Raw genomic sequence first — 15,545 nt, forward strand, 5'->3', positions numbered from 1 at the left:
GACCTGAGGTGAGACCAAGAGTTAGACGTTTAACTGACTGAGCCACCCACGTACCCCAGTATTATTCCATTTATATGAAATTTTAAAACTGGCCAACTAATCTATGATGAAAAAATTCAGAGCAGAAGTTGTCTCTGGCTAGAACAGAGCAGCATTTTAAGTTAATCCCTATATTAAAACAAATTTAAAACATAGGTGGTAGTTAACAAGAGTATTCTGTTGAGAAAATACTTACTTAACAACTTAGGGACGCCTGGATGTCTCAGTCAGTTAAGCATCTGCCTTCCACTCAGGTCATTATCCCAGGGTCCTGGGATCAAGTCCCCGATCAGGCTCCTTGTTCAGCAAGGAGCCTGCTTCTCCCTCTGCCTGCAGCTCCCCCTGCTTGTACATGCTCGCTCTCTCTGGTAAATAAATACATTCTTTAAAAAGTTATTGGGGTCCTGGGTGGCTCGGTTGGTTAAGCGTCTGCCTTCAGCTCGGGTTGTGATCTCCTGGTCCTGGGATCGAACCCGGCATCAGGCTTCCTGCTCAGTGGGAAGTCTGCTTTTCTCTCTCTCTCTGTCTCCCTCTGCCCATCTCCACTGCTTATTCTCTCTCTCTCTCTCAATCTCTCTCACAAATGAATAAATAAAATCTTAAAAAAAATAAAATAAACAACCAATCTGTATAACTCTGACAAATAGCAGCTTACCAGTTATCAATGTATTATCTCTTGGCTCTAAACCCAACCTCATTGCCTGCTCTAAAAATGGAGCTGGACCCATTAAATATTTTTCCTTTGCCAGCTGATATTAAGCTTTGTCAGAAGACACTGGAGAGATTCTGCTAAAAAGAAAAGGCTTCGGGGCACCGAGGAGGCTCAGTCGGTTAAGCGTCAGACTCTTGATTGATTTCGGCTCAGGTCATGATCTCATGGTTGTGGAATCGAGCCAAGTCGGGCTCCATGCTCAGCATGGAATCTGCTTGAAATTCTCTCTCCCTCTGCCTCTGCCCCACCTGTCACTCATGCGCTCTCTCTCAAAATAAGTAAATAAAATCTTCAAAGAAAAAAAGGAAAAAGAAAAGGAAAAAAGAAAAGTCTTCTCCACCTGGTTCTAGTATGCTCCTCTCACCAGGCCCCTGACAACACCCAGTCAGCTCCCCTCAATGCCTAGCCACTGGTGGGTGCCTGACTCCCACAATGCATCATGGTCAGCAGTACACAGTGGCCAGCACTTCCTGTGACACCTCACTCAAGTAGTTTTGTGGCAGAGTGCTTCCAGCAAGACTCCTCTCTATAAATGGCTTTCTCCAACATCCTAGAAGGCAGATTTCCAGCCAGTTCTAGCGGGTAGACTTCCAGCATGTTCTGCCAGTGTGGCACCACAATGACTTTCTCTAGGCACCACCACCCCCTTCTCCAAGATATGGATCTTGGCCCTGGGAGGGTGTCTTCCTCGAGTGTTCTGTATCAGCCCTAGGGGTAATGGCTGTTCCTATATATGCTAATCCTATATTACTGAGAGTTCACTCTACTTTTTACTAGCCAATCTTTTCATTACTCAATTCTTTATATTAAACTTTACCTGTTCCGAGGCGCCTGGGTGGCTCAGTTGTTTAAGCGTCCAACTCTTGGTTTTGGCTCAGGTCACGATCACAGGGTCCTGAAATCGCTCCACCCTCAGCAGGGAGTCTGCTTCCCCTCTCCTTCTGCCCCTCCCCGCTTGTGCAAGCGCGCACGCGCGCTCTCTCTCTCTCTCTCTCTCTCTCTCTCTCCCTGTCTCTCTCTCTCAAATAAATATTTAAACTTTACCTGTTCAAATTCCTATGTGTTTTTTGTCTCCTAAATGGACAATGACAGTTGTTTCAACGAGTTGAAAAGGCTAAGTGGCATAGACTGAAAGTGAGAAATTTTATTATCTATATAAAATCCACATAGCTCTGCTTTATTCACAATTCTACTGATAAAAACTAATACAACACTGTAAATAGCCAAGTTAACATGCTTAAGGGTCCAAGCAGCCCTGCCTGGTACACTCTGCTTTGGGAAGTTACTCAAGCTTAATATTTGGCTCCCTGAGACCAAAGTTACCTTTCTTTGGAGACACTCATGAAATAGTTAATACAACCACATATTTTAGAATACATCTTCCCAAACACAGTAGAAACTTCTTAGCATTCATTCTGTTTTATGCTAAAGAAATCACTTTAATTTTCACGCAGAATATAAAACCAAAACAGGGGCACCTGGGTGGCTCAGTCGTTAAGCGTCTGCCTTCAGCTCAGGTCATGATCCCAGGGTCCTGGGATCGAGCCCCACATCGGGCTCCCTGCTCAGCGGGGAGTCTGCTTCTCCCTCTCCCTCTGCCTGCCGCTCTGCCTACCTGTGCTCTCTCTCTGTCAAATAAATAAATAAAATCTTAAAAAATATATATATAAAACCAAACAGTCTATGCACATCTTGTGCTTGCCTGAAGTATCTAGTGGGCTACTTGGCCCTGACCCATTCAACATCCTCCAGCTGAGCAGAATCTTTTTTATTTTTTTAAGATTTTATTCATTTGAGAGAGAGAGAAGAGAAGAGTAAGAGGGAGAGGCAGACTCCCCGCCCAGGAGGAAGCCCAATGCGGGACTCAATCCCAGGACTCCAGGATCATGACCGAAGCTGGAGGCAGACGCTTAACCAACTGAGCCACCAGATGTCCCGAGCAGAATCTTTATAAATAAGTTTCAAAATACTCTCCACTAAATCAAGTTTGTGACCAAACAGCAACTATAAAGTCTCCAAATCAATCAGGGACCATTAATATAAAATCTGCAAAAAAACGTTTTAAAGTATATAATCAAGTATATATGTTGAGACCCTTTAGAACAAATATCGTACTAAGACAAACACAGTTCCTGTCCTCAGAAAACAAAGTGAGAATGGAGGGCATCCTCCCCACACTCTAAAAAATGTCTAAGATTTTATAGCTATCCCACCTGGGGAAAGAATGGTATCCTGGAAACCTTCACAATATTTTTTCTTTTTTTTTTTAATATATTTTTTTAAGATTTTGTTTATTCATGGGAGACAGACGGGGAGAGAGAGGGGGAGAGAGAGAGAGAGAGAGAGAAGCAGAGGGAGAAACAGGCTCCCAAGGAGCAGGGAGCCCGATGAGGGACTCGATCCCAGGACCCTGGGATCGTGACCTGAGCCGAAGGCAGACGCTTAACCATCTGAGCCACCCAGGCGCCGACCTTCACAATATTTTCAAGTGTGGGAATATAATCATGGAGGGTTTCAAATTCCCCCAGAAACACTCTAGATGCTAACAACCAGTGTCAATATCCATGGTCAGGAGAAACTTTTCTGAGAACAGCATTTGATGTTTCCATAGTCAATAAACGAGAAAAAATTGGGGCGCCTAGGTGGCTCAGTCGGTTAAGCATACAACTCTTGATTTCAGTGCAGGTCATGATCTCAGGGTTGTAAGATCAAGCCCCGCAACAGGCTCTGCACTGGGCGTGGAGCCTGCTTAAGATTCTCTCTCTTCCTCTCCCTGTCCTTCCTCCCCACTAAAAAAATAAAATTAAAATTAAAATAAATAAAACTGAAAAACACAACATCTAAATCCTGTAGCAGTTACTTGCATTATAAATCTAACTTTAAGCCAAATCACAAGAGCTGGTCTCCCACTCTCTCCCATTCTCTACCCTGGCAAGGGAACAAACCTGTTCACATCATTTCAACTACCAAAACAGTATGTTATAGTTCAGATACAAGGCGTCCATATGGCCTCACTGACTATACTGGTTTAGACAAAATTTCAATTTTTTGGAAAAGAAAAACTGAGTAACACACACATACACACACACACACACACACACACACACACACAAAATAGCTGACATGGGAAGAAAGTATGGCAGCAAAGCAAGGCGATCAGTGTACCAGAGCCATTCACACAGTCTTCAGTAGACACAGATATCAGACGGGCTGTAGGGAGCAAAGGCCACGGCTACCAAAGGGCTCCGAGATGAGGAGAGAGGAGAAACAAAGTCCCCTGCCTGGCTCTTACGACTTATTAGTCAAATGAAGAACTGCAGAATGAATTATCTGAACTTTTTCCTATGAAGGATTATTTATATCTTAATCTCAGGTTGCATGAAGACTAGAAAACTGACCTGCTCTGTTCAATGGGAATGACCCTAACAGTCTTATTCTTGAAAAGATAAAATCCTTAAAGTTGGATTTGTTTTTATCTCCCCTAAGTGCTTTTACCTAAAAGTAACTCTTGATGCTTTACATGTGTTTTCTCATTCACCCTCAGATTCTTGATAAGGATTTTTACCATAAAGAAGTTTTACAAAGAGCTCCAAGATGTAGACCTTCAGCAGCCCCCAAGAGCCAGTATTTCAATAAGGGCCACAGTACAACAATAAGGCTTACTCCACAGCACAGATTACATTTCCCCAGGTAAAATAAGTACCTACTCACAGCCCAGTTTCCCAGGTATCATGCCAGGGTGCAAAGCTGCTTAAAAGGAAAGGAAAAGTTGTCTACATTTAAAAAGATGAGGAAACTAAAGCACAAAGAAACTAAGCAGATGAAAGCTAAAGCAGAAAAATGAAAAAGCTGTATCTAGCCTACTTTATAATTGGTTCTGAATCTAAACATCTGTCTAAATTCATGACAAATATGAAATGCCATGTTAGTTCTTCTTTAAAAAAAGCTGTTCATTCTAGAAAAACCCCAAGCATCAAGATCTATTTTGTATATATAAAAAAAATCACTACATGGAGGTTTATAGAGGCTTTATTCATAACTGCCAAAACTTGGAAGTAATCAAGATATCCTTCAAAAGGTGAGTGGATAGGGGTGCCTGGGTGGTTCAGTCAGGTCATGATCTCAGGGTCGTGAGATGGAGCCTGCGACGGGCTCCACTGCTGGGTCTGGAGCCTGCTTAAGATTCTCTCCCTCCCTGGGGCACCTGTGTGGCTCAGTTGGTTAAGCGTCCGCCTTCAGCTAAGGTCATGATCTTGGGGTCCTAGGATCGAGCTCCACGTCGGGCTCCCTCCTCGGTGGGGACTCTGCTTCTCCCTCTCCCTCTGCCTCCTCCCCCCTGCTCATGCTCTGTCTCTGTCTCTCTCTCTCTCAAATAAAGAAATAAAAATCTTAGGAGCACCCGGGTGGCTCAGTCAGTTACACTAACAGCTGCCTTCAGCTCAGGTCGTGATCCTGGGGTCCTGAGATTGAGCCCCACAGCAGGGCTCTCTGCTCAGCGGGGAGCCTGTTTCCCCCTCTCCCTCTGCCCCTCTTCCAGCTTGTGCTCTCTTTCACTCACTCTCTCAAATAAATAATAAACTCTTTAAAAAAAAAAAGAAAAATCTTAAAAAAAAATTTAAGGGGCACCTGGATGGCTCACTCGTTAGGCGTCTGCCTTTGGCTCAGGTCATGATCCCAGGGTCCTGGGATCTGGCCCTGCATCGGGCTCCCCACTCCACAGGAAGCCTGTTTCTCCCTCCCCCACTCCCCCTGCTTGTGTTCCCTCTCTCGCTGTGTCTCTGTCAAGTAAATAAAATCTTTAAAAAAAAATTTTTTTTATTTCCTCTCCCTCTGCCCCTCCCCCACCCCCCACACATGCATGCTTTCTCAAAAATAATAAATAAATAAAACAAAAGGTGAGTGGATAAACTGTGGTCCATTCAGACAATGGAATATTATTCAGAACTAAAAAGAAATGAGCTATCAAGCCCTACAGACATGGAGAAACCTTAAATGCACATTACTAAGTGAAAGAAGCCAATCTAAAAAGGCTACATACTGTATGATTCCAACTAGAGGTCATTCTAGAAAAGGCAAACGATGAAAACAGTAAAAATACTAGTGGTTGCCAGGGGTTGAAAGAGGGAGGGATGAAAAGGCGCACACTGGATTTTAGGACAGCAAAACTATTCTGTATGATACTATAATGGTAGATATATGCCATTATACATTTGTCAAAACAAATACATTCTATGGAAGGTACACCATCAAGAGTGAACCCTAATATAAACTATGGACTCTGGGTGAGAATGATGTGTCAATGTAGGTTCACTAACAAATGTACCACTCTGCCGTGGGATGTTGGTAATGGAAGTGGCTACTGAGGACGGGGTCAGGCGGTACATGGGAACTGTCTATACTTGACATTTAATTTTGCTACAAACTTAAAACTGCTCTAAAGAAATGTCTATTTTATAAAAAGCCAAATTATTTAAGTGTTCTAATTTTTTATCTGGGTGGTTGTTAGACAAATGTATTCATGTATAAAAATCAAATTCTGTCCACTTTATATGTATTTACAAGTATATGTATTTATATGTATATGTATTTTATTTATATGTATTCCAGTAAGTTACTTTGAAAGAAAAAAATTAGTAGGGCAAACTAATCATCTGAGGGAAAATAACATCTGTGCTTAAATTAACACTGGAAGGCAGAGCCTTGACGACGCGTGGGCATTGTCCGAGCACTAAGACTCCCTGGCTCTATGGCCTAAACATCTTATTCTCAGTTTCCTCCACTATAAAATGAATGTACTACTGCTTGTCTCATAGAGCTGTTAAAAAAGAAATTTTTTCCCATCCACTTAGTTATTCAAAAGAAAAACAGGCACACCAGGAAATAAAGATTCCAATCAAGTGAGAGGAATATTACATATTGGTTCTCCCAACAAACTGTAAGAAATACATTGAACTATGGGGCGCCTGGGTGGCTCAGTCCTTGAGCGTCTGCCTTCAGCTCAGGTCGTGATCCCAGGGTCCTGGGATCAAGCCCCGCATCGGGCTTCCTGTTCTGCGGGAAGCCTGCTTCTCCCTCTCCCACTCCCCCTGCTTGTGTTCCCTCTGTCTGTCAAATAAATAAAAAAAAATCTTAAAAAAAAAGAAAGAAAGAAATACAGTGAACTATAAATATAGACACTGGGGCACCTGAGTGGCTCAGTCAGTTAAGCATCTGCCTTCAGCTCAGGTCATGAGCTCAGGGTCCTGGGGCTCCCTGCTCAGCAGGGAGTCTGCTTCTCCCTCTCCCGCTGCCCCTCCCCCAGTCTCGTGCTCTTGAGCTTGCTTTCTCTCTCATAAATAAAAATCTTTAATAAATAAAGGTACTTAATACTTTTAATAAAATGCCCTCTAAAGAAGTGGTATTTTAAGAGTTAATTTTCTCACTTCAACCAACTCCCACATGGAAGTTTCATTCAACTTAAATCCCTACCTTACCTTCCATCCAGAACATATCATTTTAGCAGCTCCATTAGAATCAATTTAATTCTTTAAGAGATTTGGGAAGCTTTAAAAGAGGACTCTGACAACCAAGAAACTAGTCACTGACCACTGCCCCAAGAAGTCAATGGTGAAACAAAATGCAATATGCCAAACAGAGCTATGAATAGGCAAAATATGGAAATGACTTTTAATAGGGGAGTGGATTTAAGGGATGAACACTCCACACCAAAAGCACTGTGTCCTGCTCCCAGAAATGAAAATCTAGAACCCTTAGCTAAGACCCTCTGGTTGGTGCTAATTTCTAACACTACACGTGAGAGATCATCAGACAAAGAAGCTTCAAACTTTAAAAAGTTACATGTGAGGGACGCCTGGGTGGCTCAGTTGGTTAAGCGACTGCCTTCGGCTCAGGTCATGATCCTGGAGTCGCGGGATCGAGTCCCACATCGGGCTCTCTGCTCAGTGGGGAGTCTGCTTCTCCCTCTGACCCTCTTCCCTCTGATGCTCTCTAGCTCTCATTCTCTCTCTCTCAAATAAATAAATAAAATCTTAAAAAAAAAAGTTACATGTGAATTACAATTAAAATTCACATGCAACTTTTTAAAGCAAAATGCAGGCCATATGACTCACAGTCTAAAGAAGCAGTGTCCACTGTGGCAACTGGACCTGAACAATAGAGAGATGAAGGATGAATTCTGTGAATCCTGCGAATGACCAAGGAACCTCCTGCCCTGCATCAATTAACAGAAATCCAGGGCAGCCTGGGTGGCTCAGTTGGTTAAGCATCCGACTCTTGATTTTGGCTCAGGTCGTGATCTCAGGGTCATGAAATCCAGCCCCGCGCAGGGCTCCTCACGGGACATGGAGTCTGCTTAAGATTCTCTCTCTCTCTCTCTCTCTCCCTCTCCCCCTCCCCACATTTGCATGTGCACATGTTCCCCCCCCCCCCAAAAAGAAAGAAATCTAGAAGCATGACAAAGCACTGATGTAGGTTCTAAAGCAAACACACCTCCCTCCATCTAGAAGCTTGTGTCCACTTGCAATAAATAGTTCCTGGTTACTTCAACTTGCCACCTCAATGGAGTATCATTAGTTCTTGACCCAGTAGAGGTAGATATGGAAATCTGGTAAAAGCAGAAAATGAAGCCTGGAGCTGAGAACTATGAGGGATGAATAACAACAAAACTGGGCCCAGGGCCCATAGGACTGCTCTTTAACTTTTCCTGAAACAGTGTCCCTCTGATGTAGTCTAGGAGTCAGAGCCATTCTACTCTCAGATGTATACTGAAGAGAAATGAAGGTATGTACACACACAGACTTGTACAAGAACATCTATTGCAGCTCTATTCATAACAGTCCCAAACTGGAAACAACCCACATGCCCATCAGCAAATGATATAGCCATAAAACAGAATACTATTCAGGAATAAAAAGGAACACAACAAAATGGATGAACCTCAAAAACATCATACTAAGCGGAAGCCAGATACAAAAGACTTCTCATTATTCTCAGTAGTTCTATAAAGTCTTGGCTAACATCAAGTTAGCAAATAAATACCAAGCCACTACTCATAGGGGAAATACCAGGTTAGGTTTCCGTGAGCCTTTGGTCACATTTTTGTCAACCAATCAATTCAGAACCTTCCAGAGCTACATACATAGAATATATAACCTTGTATGTATGTTTCTGTTTAAAGATACTTTAAAATACAGTAGTCCCCGGGGCGCCTGGGTGGCTCAGTCGTTAAGCGTCTGCCTTCGGCTCAGGTCATGATCCCAGGGTCCTGGGATCGAGCCCCACATCGGGCTCCCTGCTCCACGGGAAGCCTGCTTCTCCCTCTCCCACTCCCCCTGCTTGTGCGCACTCTCTTGCTGTCTCTCTGTCAATAAATAAAATCTTTAAAAAATAAAATAAGATAAAATAAAATAAAATACAGTAGTCCCCCCTTATCCATGGTTTTGATTTGCACAGTTTCAGTTACCCAGAGTCAACCACGATCCAGAAGCAGATGGTCTCCTCCTAAGGTATGGTCAGAAGGTCAGTAGTAGCCTAACGCTACGTCACAGTGCCTACATCATCCACCTCACTGCATTTCATTGTGTAGGCATTTTATCATCTCATATCATCACAAGGGTGAGTACAATACGATACTGTGAGACAATATTCATGTAACTTTTATTACAGTATATTGTTATAATTGTTCTAATACTTTATTAGTTATTGTTGTCTCTTTCTGTGCCTGATTTATAAATTAAACTTTATTATAGGTACGTATGTATAAGAAAAAACATAGTACATATAGGGTTCAGTAACATCCCCAGTTTCAGGCATCCACTGGAGGCCAAGGAAAGGATCCCCTGTAGATAAGGGGAACTCTACTGGATATTGTTGACACATTAACACTGCACTCTCAGCCAACAGTACTATAATTCATGTCTGAACAAAACTTATCTAATACACGTATTTTCTCCATAAGGGGCATCACAACCTTCTCATGCTTAGGAAGATTAACGGCACTTCAGAACTACACTTGAGAGACATTTTAAACAGCAAAATTCCCAACAAAAAAAACACAAAAATATGAAAAACCATGGCACTAAACAGACCATGAAAAGGACACTTGTTTACAGAATTAGAGCTGAAACAAGAAGGCAGAGTGTCACCTTGTTCCACCTTGAAGCTGGGAATGAACACAACAGGCAATTCAAATTTTTTGCAACTTCTGGTCCACAAAGGGTTTTCTTTCACCAGCGAAGTGGCTCAAATTTTAATTCATTGCCAAATTAAAAAATCTGTAAATTTCACATAAAAATTCAGATTTCTTGTATTCTTTAAAAAAAAAAAATCACAAGGGGTGCCTGGGAGGCTCAGTCAGTTAAGCGGCTTCCTTCAGTTCAGGTCAGGATCCCGAGCCTGGAGCCCCAGCCCGAGTTGGGCTTCCTACTCAGCAGGGAGTCTGCTTCTCCTCTCCTTCTGCCCCTCCCCTCCAACTTGTGCTCTCCCTCTCTCCCTCTCTCTCAAATAAATAACATCTTTAAAAAAAATCACAAGATCTGGTAACACAACTGGCTGGAACTGAGCAACAGTGACCCTTTAGATAAGGCCTGTGCTTGCCAGGTCACCCTAGTCCCTATCTCTATGCAATGCCCTTACACTCTGCTTCCCTCAATTTGTCGCCAGCTAGCCCGTGATGTAAACACATCATTTACCAACACGGATGTTTATATAATATATTACTGACTGTAAAAGGTACAAGTCAGGATATATAGCATTATCTCATTTTTGTAAAAATTAAAGACAGGGAAAAAAGTCTGGTTATACGCTAAAACACAGGGAAGTTAAGGATGATCCTTTTTTTATTTCTTCTTGTTACTCATATTATCTTTTTTTTAAACTAGTTAATATAATTACTTATATAAGTTGTTTTTAACAGCAGCTTTGAGTTATAATCATACAATTCACCCATTTAATGTGCACAATTCAGTGATTTTTAGTATATTCAGAATGTGCGATTATCACTACAATTTTAAACATACTGATCACCTCAAAAAGAAACCCCATAACCTTATCTATCATTCCCCTATGCACTCATCCACCTTCAAGCCCTAAGCAACCACTAATCTACTTCCTATCTCTATAGATTTGCCTATTCTGGGTATTTCATACAAATGGAATCAAATAGTATGTGATCTTTTGTGTCTGGCTTCCTTCACATGTTTTCCAGGTTCATCCATGTTGTGGTATGTATCAGTACTTCATGCTTTTTTATCGCTAAATAATATTTCATCGTAGGCACATATGCTTTATTCATCCATTATCAACCACTAAGACAGTTGAGTTGTTTCCCCCCTTGGCTATTGTAAATAACACTGTATATAAACATTCACATACAGGTTTTCACGTGCACGTGTTTTCATTTCTCTTGGGTAGACAACTAAGAGTGGGATTTGTGGGTCATATGGTAACTCTACGTTTAACCATTTAAAGAACTGCCAGACTCTTCCAAATCCCAGCAAAAGGACAGATCCATTGGCACAAATATACAAAATGCCGGACTCCTCTCTACATCATTTTACATTCCTACCATTCTCTGTGTATGAAGGCTCTGATTTCTCCACACCCTCACCAACACTTGCCACTACCTGACTTCAATTACAGAATAAATCGTTCATAAGTGTTCATTCAATCCTAACATACCCAAATTTTTATGTACTTCAGGCTGCGGCTCTTATTCACAGACATCAAATTTTAGACTTGAAAAGAGTCTAGTTGGGGGCACCTGGGTGGCTCAGTCAGTTAAGCATCTGCCTTCGGCTCAGGTCATGATCCCAGAGTCCTGGGATCAAGTCCCACATCAGGGAGCCCGCTTCTCCCTCTCCCTCTGCCACTCCCCCTGCTTGTGCTCTCTCTCTCTCCTCTGTCAAATAAATAAAATCTTTTACAAAAAAGAAAAAGAAGAGAGTCCAGTCCTAGACCTACTCACCTAGACTGCCCACCTTCCGTAAAATGAAGGGACAGGAGTAAATGATCCAAACTCTCACCCACAAATGAAACTTTTACAAGAGATTAGCAGCAAATTTTCTGAGCACTAAACAAAATAAAGTCACTAACGGGGATCCAGCCCTCAACTGAACATGTTTTCCCATCAAAATTCATTTGCAATGCCTCCTACATAAATGCAACTTTAAAACATAGTAGCAAATGACAGTCTTGATCTACCACGTTTCATAAAAGAACCAAGGTATCTTAGGCTGTCCCACTCAGAATCCATTGCTCAAATCCTGCTATAATAGAGGAGAAATAAAATCTAATTTAAAATTGGGGCAAAAGCACAGATCCAGTGGCACAAACACACAAAATCCCCTACTGCTCCTTTGCCCCAAGCCAGAGACAGAGTGTACTGTGCAGCCTTTCCCCAGCTCTCCCATCACTGCTCCCCACAGTCTCAGGGTAGCACTGGGAGGGCAAGCAGCAAATAATACTGACACAATTACAGCAGCCCAAGGTGACGGTGAGACCAAGACCCAACCAAGAAGAAGGTCTAAGAATCTCGGCACCCACTGCTATGTTCACCTAATGCATGTTTTCCAAGAATCAATACTGGATCTTAGCCAGGAAAGGGATGGACCACAACAGCCCCTTCGGAGATGCAGAATTACTTTCCGTTTTCAGGCTTCAGTTCTGCCCTTTGAGCAAGTTCTGCCTCTGTCCTATAGCACTGAGGATGGGCCTCCATAAGACCCTACAGGTGCAAGCACTTCAGGCAAGGTAGGAGGTGGAGATCCATGGCCACCAAATCCCCATTTCTACGCGTTTATTCTGCCCATTTCCCTCTTTAAATACAGAAGGTATTTTGAACTCCAGACAAATTTAACACTCTTGTAAACATCTAGTTCTCATCTACTACATGCAGGGGTTAGGTCTTAGCAGAGGAAACAACAAAAAATATTCTTAAAAGAGCAAATACTATTTTGTTTTTTGTGTAAGGGTAATACCCCTTATACAATACACCCCTTATACGAGTACCCTCAGGGACTGGAATATCTGGGGAGTGTTTCATAAAGAGGACCTGAGCTGGACTCTAGAGAAAAGAGAAGTGGAGATGAAGAAGAGCTGGTATCCCAAAGAGGAGCAAAAGCCATTGCACTCGGCTGGCAAGAGAACTGTGTAAGGAAGTATCGTGTATGGAATGTCTAGCAAATCATTTGGTTAATGGGGATTAGGATAAACCCTGGAGAGGTGGGCTGGGGCCAGCTGAGCAGCAGCACCTTGAATGCCAGGTTAGGACATCAGATCTCATCCCATAAGCCTACAGCGGTTTCTGACTTCAGTGTAGGATCTCCAGTCTCTCCAAGTGTGTCTGTTGCTCGTAACAGTTAAAACTGCTGACATTTACAGGTGAATTACATAAATACAAGGAAGAGTCTTTGTGTTCTCACAAGTAAGACCATAGCAACAGGCCGCCAGCCTCCTCTGGTTCAGCATCTTCTCCAAAAAGATCTCCTGATCAAGGAGCTGGTTTCTTTCAAAATTAAACATTCAGAGATGACAGGATCCTGACACAAGCACACAAAGTATTGTTGCTTGACTTAGTCGATTCATTCAGGCTTTTTGTATGACCACATACATGGAGCCTGTGCAGAGGAGTCAAGGGACCACAGGGAAAGAGCAACGTGTCCTGGAGCACTTAGAACTCTTCCTAGACCTGCACACCTTGCCCATGGTCTCCAACCCTCCCACCCTCGCAGGAAGGGGACCTGACGGTCTGTTTTCATTGGGCAAAATACATCTTGTCTCTTAAAAGTTAATTTAACAGTTCCATACCATCCACAAAGACAAAGGTGAGTTTCATTTCTCTTTCTGACTCTAATACAGTCCTACATTTCCTTTGTCTCCTGATGACACTGGCAGAGTATCTACCTCTTTAGAAGATAAAACCAAGTCATCACCATAATATTCACTTTCTTCTAGAGCAAAAAGAAGACCTTACCACAAGTCCAAAAAATGGTCAGAAACCAAAGAAATTATGTTCCAAAATAAAACTCGGGCATCATGGACATAGAAGCAGGCTCTTCAGGAAGAAGCAAACACTGAGCTCGGAGCAGCACAGGAGCCAGGCACTGGGCAGAGCTTTAGCCCTGCCAGAGTCACAGGGCCGTGACACTGGCCTACCTGGGTTCGTGGGGGCTTTGGCCTGTTTCGTCTAGTCTTAGTTTTCAACTAAGTGAAAAACACTCGCAGGAACCACATCTAATAAAGAGGCAGGTGTGTATTTCTCACTCGGGAGCAACAGAAGACTCCCGAGAGCATCAGGCTGGCAATGGACACGTTTCAGGGATGCGGGTCAGAGGAGATAATTTCCCGCTACCCAGCAGGCCGGCCTTTGGGCGCAGGGCTCTCCGACCTCTCCCCGCGGCCGTCCACCGGCCTCGGCGCTGGCATGTGGGAGGCTCCACGGGCTGCGGGTCAGGACGCTCGGGCGATGTGTGAACGATGCTTGGCGGATGCCCCGGCCCCGCGCGCGCCAGCTCCAACCCCGCGCCCGCCGCCGCCCGCCCCGCCGGCGTCAGGCCGGTCTTTCGGCCCGGCTCCTGTCACTCACCGGCCCGGCCCGGGCAGCGGGCGCCCACGGCTCCCCACGGGAGCTGGGCCCCCCGGGCCTCCAGGTTTCGGCCCGCCCCCGGCAGGCAGCGGCAGGTGGATGAGCCCCGCAGCAGCGGCCCCACACCGGCCGCTCGGTCCAGCTCCCGGCGCTGCCCACTGGGTAAGGATCAACAACAAGATGGCGGCCAGCCGAGGGGGCGGGGGCCGGGCGTCATAGTAACCAGGACGGCGAAGAACCCGCCCCAGCTGAGGATGTCTCCAATCAACAGCGTCTTCGTCCCACGCTTAAGGGAGTTCTTCTCGCTGACAGGTCGGCCGGCCTGTCACTCAGAGCCTGCCTCTCACGGCCCCTGCCGAACGCCTTGGGACGTGACTGTGACGGCGAGGACTGGCGCATGCGCGCCGTTCCCAGAGTTGCTGGCGGCAGAGCTTTTGCTGGCGACTCTGAGGCTATACCGCCCTTGGCCTTTTCGCGTGTGCAGCCTTTCTGCGAAGCCGACAGCGTCTTCTCACACACGCACGCACACTTAGCGAATGCGTGCTGTGTGCTATATGCTTTTTTTGCCACACCCTGGAAGGGAAGGCTTGTTGTCTAGGTTCACTGGTGAGGAAACTGAGGCGCAGAGGGGGAGGCCTGGCCAAGGTCACGCCACCTCTGGAAATGGAGGCACTGTATCTCGTACCTCCTCCTACTGATTTCAAAGCATAATACCCACTTCCCAACGGCTTCCCCAGCTTTGCCTCTCATCAGTGGCAAGGTGCAGCCATGTGTGCTAACCCCAAGCAGTCCCTGGCCGGTGCATTGCCCACGTTTGTCCTTCTGCCTTGAGTTCAGTGCCCAGCACAAGCCCTGGTACACAACAGAAACTCCTCTTCTTGCCCTAGAGCATCTTGTCTTGAGGGCCTGACACAGCTTTTGCCCTGGACTGGCATGATCTATCTCAGAGGCTGACTGTGAGTACTAGGAAAATGGTTATCCCTTGTTCCTGGTACAGAGCACCTAACTCTGGGCTTGGCTTCAGGGTTAGGAGCTCAAATGCAATCACACAGCCTGGAACCACACATCAAGTGCCAGAACTAGCTAGTTATGTGACTTTTGAGCCTCAGTTGCCCCGTTTATAAAATGAGGATAACAAATGAGCCCTTAGACCAGGATGAGTGCTCAGGAAAGTCTGCCTGTTACCACTTCCAGTAACAGCCTGCTATCAGG

The 15,545-nt window shown here is 44.5% G+C and overlaps 1 protein-coding gene across 2 annotated transcripts in view; it reads right to left on the minus strand.

The window, feature by feature from the left end:
• Window positions 1–14,654, minus strand: part of IP6K1 (inositol hexakisphosphate kinase 1) — a 56,991-nt gene extending 42,337 nt beyond the window's left edge. Inside the window, exon 1 of one of the 2 annotated variants that reach the window (XM_027583857.2) lies at window positions 14,334–14,654. The gene's annotated coding sequence lies outside the window, so the exon portion shown is untranslated. Of the gene's footprint in view, window positions 1–13,721; window positions 14,288–14,333 lie in introns of those variants that run through there. The other variant, XM_027583856.2, reaches the window with a different exon arrangement.
• Between the last annotated feature and the right edge of the window lie 891 nt (window positions 14,655–15,545).

This window comes from Zalophus californianus, chromosome 1 (genome assembly GCF_009762305.2).
Source record: "Zalophus californianus isolate mZalCal1 chromosome 1, mZalCal1.pri.v2, whole genome shotgun sequence".
In the NCBI taxonomy this organism is placed as follows: domain Eukaryota; kingdom Metazoa; phylum Chordata; class Mammalia; order Carnivora; family Otariidae; genus Zalophus; species Zalophus californianus.